The 12,904-nt window shown below is 36.7% G+C and overlaps 1 long non-coding RNA gene across 1 annotated transcript; it reads left to right on the top strand.

The window, feature by feature from the left end:
- Window positions 1–485: 485 nt before the first annotated feature.
- LOC148977570 (uncharacterized) lies at window positions 486–11,079 on the top strand. Its single transcript, XR_016169796.1, has 4 exons — window positions 486–557; window positions 649–728; window positions 4,170–4,271; window positions 10,618–11,079. It is a non-coding gene; the product is annotated as an uncharacterized LOC148977570 (long non-coding RNA).
- Window positions 11,080–12,904: the final 1,825 nt, after the last annotated feature.

Raw genomic sequence — 12,904 nt, 5'->3', positions numbered from 1 at the left:
CAATGCATCACATTGCACAGCTCCACGAGCCCCTCCCACTAATCTGTGTGCTCGCCTGATTCAGAGATTTCGTCCAGGAGAAATTGCCATCTTTAAATTCTCTGCAGCAGACAGACTCTGTGAAGTTAGGTTTGAAGTGTCCCTTTAAGTATTTACTGCATAAATTAAAAAAAGATGTATCTTTATCAAAGCTACAAAAGTTTATCAGTCAAGAGCAATGGGTCACACACTTTTTCTTTCTCAACTGTTTACATTTACTTAAAATATAAGTACAAGCAGCTTTCTGGGCGAGCGCTTAGGATGTTTACAGAATATACTTTGTTATTAATGTGCGGCTTTCCACTCGTTATACATGAGTCATGTAACAGTTCATGTTTTCCTTTTGTGGGGATCTACGCAGGCAGGCATACGACACAGCTGCAGCACATTCCCTCAACACCTGGGATCATATGATCTGTTGTAAGGTCACATGACCAATCAGGAAGTGATAAGTCTGCAAGGCAGACTTTTTTGTGTTGATGCTAGACACTGTTGTGTGAGTTGGGCTCTTTATGCAGGTATGTTTAATCACCACCATTGAATTATAGTACTTATTTATTTAATTTTATTAAGGGTAATTTTAGAAGTGTGTGTCTTCTCTTCACAGAGGACACAGGCATCTGTACAGTATGGAGGTTTAACCTTTATGTGATCACCTGCAGTGTGACTCGAGCTGCTTGGCTACACTGGTAAATACCTCAATATGTTCATTTTCCATTAAATGTTTTATACTTGCATTGAAACAAGTTTTAATGACTTTTTCTGTCTGTAGCAATGGAACGTTCATGGGTTATATTCATTTTATTAAAGTGGTAGAATTAGGGTAATTTTTAGTATACTGCACCTTTAGCATTGCAATGCTGAGACACTGGAAGACAGGATGGTGTGAGTGAAAGAATGAGGAGGACTTTATGCCACAGTGGTGTTTTCCAATATTGTGATTTGCAGACTTGCAGATATGGAATCCATTTTACGATGTACTGGAAAGCAATTCTTTACCATCGCCTGATTTTTATCAGAAGCAAATGTTGCTTACGGGTTTTCCTAAGGTTGTGTGGACATTGTGAGAGATGAGACTGCAGGGTCGATACGGCACCACCATCCTGTCGCCAACATCCCACGTCCCCATGTGTGTGTTATCAGAGATGCATCAGTTCTTAGGCGAAACCAAATTCTTGCAGATGGAACTTCACACATGCACGTTCACGTGCACAAACACGTACACAAATAACAACAGATCACCCTCTCATAACACTCATCTGTCTGTCAGGTTTTGCCTTATTATTCCATTTCGGATCAGTAACGACAGTGGTTTCTTGTTTGCAGTCTGGCTTTGGTGATGAGATATTAAATTGCCTGGAGTCTAGCTCTAGCATGTAGCTTTAATCTCTTACAAAAAATATTTGAGAAGTTTATTTTCATCAGCCCTGAGGTTAGATCCAAGTTAGCTTGTCCCAAACTTCAGCTGTTGATGTAATACACATTATTGATTGTGTAAGGCAAGTATCACTATTCATATTGCTCAAATTGCTGGAGACTTATAATGCACATAGCTTGCTATGTGTGAACAGATCAAGTGAAAAGTTTGTATATTAAGCTAGTATATATATATATATATATATATATATATATATATATATATATATATATATATATAAATTAAAACAATCCAGTCAATATAGTGCAATTTGTACACATCACATCCTGAATTACTCTCAAAACTGTATATTTATGTATTTATGTACACCTTTATCCAAAGTGCCTTACTGAACATTTCATTCAATGTACTGTATACATTTCATCAGTTCATTTATTCCCTATAGGAATCAAAACCATGACCAAAGTCTAACTGTGAATGAATGAATGAATACAGTCTATTCATGAATTAATTAAAACTCATTTATTTATTCATTCATTCATTAAAACTAAGGTTTGCTTGTAGGGCTGCACTTATTGGTCACATTATTGATCAAAATGACTATAATACATTATTATTATTATTATTATTATTATTATAGAAATATTAAACACAATTGGGAATCTGACAATTGCAATACTGACTATAATAATTATTATTTTAATATAATAATTATTTTATTTTACAGTACAATTTCAGTTTTAACATTTATGGCTGTCTTAGTTTCTTTTTTTCACTTCACTCTGAAACTCAGCAGATTTATCTATTTATTTAAGCTGCAGTCTGTAACTTTTAGCTCTCTAGCGGTTAATAAACAGAACTGCATGCGTCTTCGTCTTGCGGAAGAAAAATGTAGCGAAGCTGCTTTTCTCTGTTTAATGAGTCACGCAGGTACTAGGCTACTCCGCGGCGGTGCCGACCTGAACCAGTCTAAAATAGGCAGATAACACTTATTATGGGTCAGGGTAAGACAAAAACATGGTTTGGAAAATGGATTCCTGATTTACTCACTTATTTGTATAAATATTGTAAAATTTTAACACACAAAAAAAATAAAAAAATAAATAAAATACGGACTGCAGCTTTAAATATGGGTCGAAATGCAAATTTGTTTTCGATTAATCATGCAGCCTGACTGTCTACTCAGAATGAAATGCATTTGAATTCTACAATATGGATTTGGATTGGATCAAATGTCATGTCATGTTTTTTTTTTTTTTTTTTTTTTTTCTGTTTACAGTTCAGGCAAACGACAAAACAATATCTTGAATCTGTTTTTCCAAACCAGCTATTTCAGCTGACATAATTTAGGCTAAGGTCACTTACATTTTGATTTGGTTCAGCATGTCTTGTTTATGTGATGATTGCTCAAAGGAGCACTACCATATAGATAGAAGGTAACCTAAAAGTATTCTCTCTTTCTCTCTAACACATCACACACGGTTCTTTTTTATCCTCCTGCAATCAGAATAGAGTAAATAGTCGGATGTGTTGGAGTCATCCATATGTGTGTCATTGCTTTGCTGTTCTGCTGTTTTTAGTGAAAGAGAGGCTCTAATCACATACTGGCTTTCCTTAAGATGTGAAGAAAACTTGCCTAATTTTTTGCAGTCTCACAAACAATGGAGAAAAGCAAATGGAGGGAATGAGAGAAGAGTAGAGATAAGACATGCGGAGCAGGAATTGCCTGGGTGCCTCAATATGCTATTAGAATCCTGGGCTCATTACAACTGCCCGCACTTTTGTAGTCTGTGATTTTGAAGAACTATGGTGGCTGCATGCTGATTGAAGTGTTAAGTGTATGTGGAGGTGAACTGTCAATCATCAACTTCTGTATAGAGTTATAACAGGTTTCACATGCTTGAAGTGCAAAGTTAGGTAATCAGGTTGTTTAACTAATTTGAATGCATCCAGATTATCCTAATGTAGTCATTTAGTTCGGCCGTTCTCAACTGGTTGGCGGTGAGCAGTGTTATTTTAGTACTTTTATATATATATATATATATATATATATATATATACTATAATAATATATTTATTAATATTTGTAACTATAGCTTTCATTTTATATGTTCAGCTTTCATTTACATTTTTTTTTTTGCTAATTTTCATTTTCATTTTATAATGACAAATTAGCTAATGTAAAAAACTGCAACGACACCACTTAAGAGAATATGACCCTGAAAAAATGAAATATGAGTTACGTATGGTGATGTCTTGTTGGTCACAACTACTATATACAATCTGTGTCATTACGCAAAACAAGCAGAGAACCTCTGATTTAGCTAATTTTGACTAGTAATGCATCTATTACAGCACTGTTTTAAACATTTAAACCCCAGCTTAGACTAACATTACAATTTATATTCCTTTCTATTCCTGCTGCTTATATTGGTGATGCTGTTTTCAACCAGCATGGTCTTGCTTGTCAACTGAGGTATTCTAGCGTTTTGTTTAGCATATTCTTTTCAATGATCCTATAGGGACACCAGCATACCAACATTCAAAACGCAACGTGCCCATCTAGAGAGTGTATAATTCAATATATAACTCATTTTGTTGCGTTTTTCTACTGCATTTCTTTAAATTGCACTTCTCTCATATGAGCAATTGCACCTCCATGGCATCTACTGTATGTATTTTCTTTGCACTAAGCATTCAATAATGTTACTATTTAAATAAAAGTCCAACTAGCTCTGTGGTTTCTACTCAGCTCTATGACAGTGTGTGACTTTTGCCATCTGCACCAGTTGTCTCCGCCGCTTCAGTCCAAAGCTACTTACTTTTGCCTGAAGCAAAAAACAACTGAACAAATGTAAGTGTATCTTACAATCATTCTCTTTATCCCCTGTGTTCTATTTTCAGACCCAAAATAAAATGGCTTCCATCAATGAAAGTGAGAAACCTATTCTATTAGTGCCTAGACATGTTAGAACATTAAACTCTCATAATGCTTAACTATATCAGGGATTTATTTTCGTCCGCTTCAAATGACTCCCTAGGTGAGCGCTCAAATAATGTGCACAAGCGACAGAGAACTGAAATAGAGTGAATATAGAAAAGCAATAACACTGCGTTCCTTCAGAAGTGAATTAGATTTGCTGCCTTGCTCTTTCTCATAAGTATAATGAAGTCTTCCCCTTCCTTTAAGGTGTGTGTGTGTGTGTGTGTGTGTGTGTGTGTGTGTGTGTGTGTGTGTGCGTGTGTGCACCCTGAAATATTTTAGAGTTATAGATAAATGGGAAATGGCAGGGCAATGTGTTTTGTATCGTATGATCAGAGGCTGAGGTTTTAGTCTACCTCCTGTCTCTGCTGCAGCCCGGAGCAGACTTTCGGTGGGCCCTGCTTCAAGATGTTTAGTGGCGTTAGACCAAAAGAACACAGAATTAAACAATGCACTTCAATACAGAAAAATCTACAAGATACTATTTCAAAGTATTGAACGTTAGAATGCATAGGCCAGACAAAAGTACTTTGGTTGACAAAATTAACTATCCAAAATGAACATTTCAGGAGGGTCAACCAAATAACTACTTCATTTTGAATAAGTGAACCCTGTTTGTTTGTTTTTTGTTTTACAATGCCATATTTAAATTTAAATGTTTCTAGTGTGTTTTGCTTAGTACTTTTATGTTGTAATAATATATATTTAGATAAATAGTTGCTTACAGGTTTGGTCAGATCAGTCTCATGCCAAGACGTCATACAACTGACGCTTTTGACCATACGTCAACATCCGCCGTTTTAGGGTACCCTTAAACGTCGGTTAGATGACGTTATCGAATCCTAACCCTACCCCAGACCTAAACCTACCCCGTCACTTGACGTTATAGGTAAAGCGTCAGTTGTATGACGCCCCAGGATCGTCATCTAACTGACGTTTGAGGGTACCCAAAAAAGGCAGACGTCTTGAGATGAGACTCTGTTAGTTTGGTAGCATTAGTTCATGCGTTAACTAACAAAAACTTATAATGAACAATACATTTGTACAACATTAATTACATTTTGTTAATGTTAGTTATGTTCATGTTAGTAACAGTGCATTAAGTAAGGGATAGGCTAATGTATATCCAGCTGTCTGGCTGTTGCAGAATAAACCCCAAGGGTGATCAGGACTTGCATCAACCGAACTGGTCAACCGTCTGGATGTACATTATCCCACTTACTGTGTTACACCTCTACTTGCCACATTAGTAAATAATTAAACATGAAATATTGATACTATATATATATATGCGCACATGATTCTTAACTGAGTCTGTTTCTGTTGCCCCACTTCCATCAATGTTTATCTGTTCAGCAGCCGTTTGTTTTTTTTTTTTTTGTTTTTTAAGTTCTTTTAGGAGCAAAATTGCAGATCTGAAATAGATCTGAGTATATATGTTGCTATTGATAAATGACATCTCTGCTTCTCCACTCTAGAGAAACACCAGCTGGCACTGGTGAGCATATATGCTTGATTTCATGAAGGCAAGCTTTAAGAGCAGCCTGCTTTTGATAAACTGGATTAAGAACGTTTTGGCTTGCTTTCAATAATATAACCAGTCTGCATCAAGACAGATGGGAGTAGTTTTAATTTAGACTACATTGCCCAAATTCCCAAATATATTTAGTGTTTTTTAATTGGGCTGCAAAATTTGTATTGCTAATTCATTGTAATCCTTTCTAAATTTTGTCATTGTCGTGTATGCAGGGGCTTATTGCGCCTCAGATTTTGGACAACCAGTAATTACAGCCCATTCTCACCCCCAAGGCGTCACTTAACTGACGCCTTGGGAAGCATTTGGACATGCTTCAATATCTGACGCTTTAGGCGCCCTTTAGCGTCAGTAAGATGACGCCCTAGGATCGCGTGTACCCTACCCCCACCCCACACCTAAACCTAACCGCGTCCTCTAACAGACGCTTTCCTTTAGCGTCAGTTAGATGACGCCGTAGGATCGCGTCATGTAAGTGACGCTAAAGGGCGCCTAAAACGTCAAATATTAAAGCATGGTCAAAGGTGACGCCTTGGGGTGAGAATGCGTTGGTAATTACCATAACTACCCAGGGATAAAAGATAAGCCTACAGTTCATTTAACACATTCAACATGTTCAATCTTTATTTATGAAAAATTCAGTTACATGACAGCACATTTGCAACAATCGTTAATTATCAGTGCTTTTTCTTGTCCTGTTTTCCGCAGTCATCTAGACATCACACTTGCAGCCTAAATCAAATTTGAATGACGACATTAGTCAATCAACTAATCGTTGAAGCAATTAACCAATCACTTATTTTCTTGGTAATGGGACAGGCTCAAAGCAGGAGTACAGGGGATCAGTTCTCCATAACATGGCTTTAATGTTAGTCTTCAAGAAACCCGTTTATTAATTGCCTCACGTAGATCACACATACACCCCAATACCCCTTGTCGCATGTTCAAACGAGATGGATTCCTCTTCAGGCTGCACTGCTCTCACTTAGGGAGAATCAATGGCCTGTTTTCATTTTAATTAAAAAATTGAAACAAATGTTTGCCTCGCCAGCTGTCTTTACCTCCCTTGAGTCTCTGCTCTTCTTCTGTCTCGCAGATTCGAGCGCATAATCAAAAGACTCGACAGTCGAAGAAATGCTTTGTGTCCCGTTGCCAGTTTCCTAAAGTGAAACAAAGCATCCGAGAAGGGAAACGTTGAAACTGTGATTTGTTTTATTTTATTTTATTTTTTTAAATATTACAGTCTGATGTGAATCAATGATGCAGCACTCCAAAACAGAAATCCAATTAATGACATTATAATGAATCTGTTAGTTCTGCAATCTCAGGACACAGCAAACATTTGCTTTTTTCTTTGATGGAAAGACAATCTTTAGAGAAATGCTGGTCATTAAATATTGCTTCCTGAATTGGGCTTCCCTGTAACATTGATTACCACCGGTTTCCCGAGTTTTTTTGTGATGCGGGCAAAAATTATTTATGCAGGATATTTATGCAGTTTTTCTGCAATAAAATTGTGGGAACTTGCAAAAACTGTGTTTTGATGAAAAAGAGAGAAAAAAAGTGATTCCCTCAACACCCTGTTCTCACTAGGCTACTACCTTAATGTAAAGAGTGAAAGTGCTGGTAAAATGTAAAATGTAAGCAAGAAAATCTTCTTTTATTTCAGATCTTAATAAACACATCAAACTTAAAAAAAACATTGAGTCAAACAAGTTCTATAGCTTTACAATAGGAACATGCTACAACTTCTGTAAAAATGAATAAATAAAATATAAAAAAATGAAGTGCACTCCTAGTTTACAGCTTTTTGATGTTCATGTCCCGTAATTACGTCACTTCATAACGTTTCCATGGCAACAGGAGGAAATGGCTGCTCTTGTGTGAAGCAAACACAACATTTTTCAACTTTCAGCTTAGATATATGTGACATATTGCAACAAAAATGTGAGGATTATGAAATCATGCAAGCCCTGCATATTTTGCATGGGAATCGGAAATTTATGTGATGGAAGTGCAGCGTGTTTGAAAAAATGTGGCCGACTATGCACTAAATCATGCGATCGCATAATCGCGTTTTTCTGGAGGGACTGTATAATACTGGTTTAATAGACAATAAATACTAATGAAAACATTTCTTTTTTTTTTATTTGTCATTAATATTGCAGACAAGACAAATAAAAAAACACACCAAGAATGATGAAGTAAAACAATTTTAATTAAAACTTTCTGTTGACTAAAATATAAACTAAAACTTTGCTAATTATTAAATAAAGCATAATAAATTAATTCCTCCTCAGTAGTAAGTCAGTTTCAGTCATTTAAGTTTCAGATATATTTTACATTCCAAGTAAAGAATTCCGAGTGATCTCAACCAGGTACCCCCAGATTGAAATGACTGGCCTGAATTGAGGCAGTTGTAACACAGTGAGTGTAATTAAATGATGGCTGGCTGCATCGATGGCCAGGAGAGGCTATTAGATGCACTGCTTAATGCGAGTGGGCAAATCCAATTGGCGTATTGATCCGGCACTTACAGATCTCAGCAGCTTCACATCCTGACCTTCCTTTCATTCTCGGACCATTACAGTCGCCTGGAAAAGATTTAGTACTGTTCGGGGAGAGAGTGAGAGAGAGAAAGAGGCTGGAGGGCATGAGGGAAAAATGACAGGTATGGTGCATGGGTAGAGAGATTAGTAGCGCAAGATTAAAAAAAGAACCCATGAGAGAGAGAAAGCGACAAACAAACAAGAATAGAGAAAACGAACGAGCGATTCAACCCCCTCTCTCCCTGGTCTGGAAATCAATGAGCATTTCGGATTGGAGAATCACTAAATGTAGCAGTGCCACACTCGCGCACGTCTTTGAGCCAAATGAGCCCCAGGCTTTGAAGATGGAGGGCCGTGTCCTGAAACCAGCAGATAGAAGCCAGAGAAGGGGCTTATCAATAAGGTGCATTTAGGGACTTTCCGAGGGTGGTCAGGGTCAGGAGAGAAGAAGTGACCAGAGCAAATGTTCCTCATCGATTTTAGACACACTCACTGGAATAACAGCAGGGCCCCAGTCAGGCATAATTATACTAGCTCATTTTCTGCTTCTTTCATGCTGAGCATTTTGTTTGGTCCTATCTGTTGTTTTCTTTAACCTGTCATCTCTGTTGCAGAGATTGGGTTTCCTAAGGGCAGATGGGTAGGCCGAGGTAATCTATATCAGAGAGCAGTGTCTGCTTCGAGGCAGCTGTTATTCCCCAAAGGACGATGCCAGACACGGGCACTTATCAGATTCTTTTTTTTTTTTTTAAGTTAATGGTTCCATTTCAAAAGAAACAGTTTAAAGATATCTTTTTCTAATGGAATGATACTTTTTCTTTAAAGTACTGTGTAATTTTTGCCCTTTTAAAGTGTGATAAAATCGATTCATCGCGATAAAATCGTGTTTGTGTTTACATAATATATGTGGGTGTGCTGTGTATAATTATTTTGTATATATATATATATATATATATATATATACTGTATATATATATATATATATATATATATATACACACACACACACACACACACACACACACATGCATGTATATTTAAGAAACAAATATTATTTATATATAAAATATTTATATTTATATGTAATATAAATGATATATAAATCTATACACAGTACATACATGAAAATGTTTCTTAAATATATACAAGCATGTGTGTGTATTTATATATATATATATATATATATATATATATATATATATATATATATTAATCATGATTTATAATCATGATTAATTGTTTGACAGCCAAATAAATTGTTTTCACACAGGTTTCCTAAACACTCTTCCTATCTACCATTGGTCAGATAAATAGGTGTCCCTGCCCCCAAACTCACACCATTGGTTGAAACACTTTAACTATTTTTGGCGGATCAGGATGTTCAAACAAATAAACAGTAAATTGTAATAATGTATGAAGTGTTCAGATGCAAAAGCCTCTATAAGTGCCATTTGAAATTTTCTTCTAGAATGATAATTTTTTTATCAAGCTTGTATATTTAAGTTCAGTGATTTCACTTAAATGGCAATGATAATTACCTATTAATTGTTATTCAAGTGAAATTACTGAACTTAAATATACAAGTTTGATAAAAATCATCATTAAAGAAAAAAAATTCAAATGGCATTTAGAGGCTTTTGCATCTGAACTCTTCGTATACACTCTTTTGTTTAAACTTTTGAGTGAAATCGTTTGGCGTACTGAAGAAAAAAAGTATTTTAACATTTTCAATTGAACGGAATGCATGCATTTAACTGGTTTGTTTAATAATTTACTGCATTAGCTGTGTTTGAGATAACTATCAAAGAAGCCTTATTTGTCAGAGAACAATGGCCACATATTCCTCAGCTTGCTCTGGGAAATTGACATTTTGACCTGAACGAACTTCTTGAAGATCTGGAGCCTGACAGTTTAGAAAGAAAGATAGCGAAGAGACTCCTTTATTCTTTATTATTCTCTCTCAATGTTCCCCCAATCATTGTGAAATGTGTAAGGAGGGCAGCAGAAGTCGACAGAGGTCAAAACGAGAAGCAAAAGAGGAAAAAAATGGAGAGAGGCAGAGCCGTGCATGACTAAATTAATAAGGAATAAGAGAGGAGCGCTTCTCATCACACCTTTCTCTTCTCTTTTTTAGCCAACCGCATAGAGTGTTTCCTCACAGCAACTTGACATATACTCCCTTTGATTCTTTTCTCACCCTTCCAAGCCATAGACAACCTTTCATGGAGTGGACAAAGATGAAAAGAGAAACAGATAAAGGAACAAAAAGGTGGCTGGTATGAAGATGAGCTGATCTAGAGACAAAAGAACACAGAGAAGTTCAATCACCATCTCCTCTAGTCTGAATGAGCTGAACATAGATGGACGTGTGTGTGTGTGTGTGTGTGTGTAAGCATATTTAGCTTTCATTGCTAATTTCATCTCATGAATGTAAGTGCAGAGAAACCTCACCACAATCAGTTTACATTTATTCCTCGGCAGATGCCTTTACCCAAAAACAGTTTACAAATGAAACATGCAAAAAGGTTAGTTAGCCAATCAAGTATGGAATTCTGTTCCCACCTAACAGTTTAATAAATATGTAATTGTGACTTTACTTTTTACTATTGTGTTGTTAATGCTTGCAATTGTGACTTTTTTCTCATAATTGCGATCTACATCTCACCATATGACTTTTTTCTCTCAATAGTAACTTTGTTTCTTACAATTTAGACTTTATATCTTACAAAGGTGACCGTTTCTCTCAATTGTAACTTTGTCTCCCAACTGTAACTGTTTATCTCACAATGTGACTTTATATCTTTCTATCTATTTTTACTTTGTTTCAAACACATACTAATGCCAAGTTTATATCTCGAAATGTGACTTTGTATCTCACATATTTGTCTTTACCACTACAATGTGTCTTTATTTTGAACTTTGTCTCAAAATTACCTTTATTTTTATTTATTTTTCTCTCTATAGGAAATAGGGCTGCTGGAAGAGCTCTGTCTTAAGTCATTTTTTTTTTTTTTTGAACATTGAATTGTTTGTTCGGGTGAAGGTTGGGTGAGTTCCACCTCAAAGGACTAGTAGTGAGTGTGAAGGTTTCGGAAAGTGTCCTTGTACCAGGCTGCCATGGTAAGCATGTGTTTTCAGGGCTTACATAATTCGTGGTTGAACCATGGGAAAAGACAGTGACCTCACTTTTCCACCTTGTGTTTTCACAGTGTGTCTTACACATTCAGTCAAATGCAATGTACTACACATTACTCATTACCCCCTGTGTCTACACAACCTCAGAAATCATCTTTCACATTACTGAAAGCATGCAAGATTAATGTGTCATCTCCTAGCCTTCATATAAAACCATATGAATGAACATTAATATTAAATAGGTTTGCCTTAGGGAGATGAACCTCTCTCTGCTTAGTTTTCCTTATACTCTCCTCTCTCTCTCTCTCTCTCTCTCTCTCTCTCTCTCTCTCTCTCTCTCTCTCTCTCTCTCTCTCTCTCTCTCTCTCTCTCTCTCTCTCTCTCTCTCTCTCTCTCTCTCTCTCTCTCTCTCTCTCTCTCTCTCTCTCTCTCTCTCTCTCTCTCTCTCTCTCTCTGATGACTTATAGCTGTTACAATGTGAGAGCCACTTTAATTTGTCTAGTGTTCATGGTGCCATACATTCAGAAATATGGCTTTTCTGAGAGGGGAAAAGCATTGTGGGAACATCATGCACAACACAATGGTGACAGTTCATTTGTAACCCCCTTTGCCTCATGCTATTAAATGCAGACAGTGTGACTCCTTCCAATAAGGCTTCTAGTTTAATTAGTTCGTCAGGTTATCTGAAATTGTATGAATTTAAGATTTAAGAGATACTGATTTATTAGGTCACCTCTCAAAACAGAGGCCTGCAGGACTTTCTACCCTCTGAAAGCAAAGATCGGGCTCTCTATGGAGGTCACTTATTGTATCCTGTCAGATGGCAAGAATGATTTATTGTAGTATAGCTTAGCCTGACTGTGTCAGACTTCGAACTTCCACTCTATTTCAGTTCGCTTCTGTACTGAGATAGCGAGTTTTCCTCTGGCCTGAAAACAGCCGGCCAATCAATGAACAGAGGGCGGGCTGAGAGCCGTGATGTAGACACTAAGCACCGAGTTTAAGATTGTATTTTAGGTTAGGAAAATCGAAAACGACCGCGGATATGGACACACGGGATGTAATTCGCTCTGTTGTGGAGAATATTCGCAGCATTTGCAAACTAAAGCCCGAACAAGAAGAGTGTTTATTAAACATTTTGAATGGAGTTGATGTTGCGGCCCTACTGCTGACAGGTTTTGGGAAGTTTAATTTATCAACTATTACTGATCGTCAGCGAGAAACTGGGCAGGCCAAAGGCTGGCAAGGTGATAGTTGTGATTGTGTCCACCTTGGTTCCACTCAAC

Source organism: Pimephales promelas, chromosome 9 (assembly GCF_988280905.1).
Source record: "Pimephales promelas chromosome 9, fPimPro1.hap1.1, whole genome shotgun sequence".
Taxonomy (NCBI): domain Eukaryota; kingdom Metazoa; phylum Chordata; class Actinopteri; order Cypriniformes; family Leuciscidae; genus Pimephales; species Pimephales promelas.
Note: the sequence above shows the minus strand (reverse complement) of the source record. Positions and strands in the feature narration are given on the sequence as shown.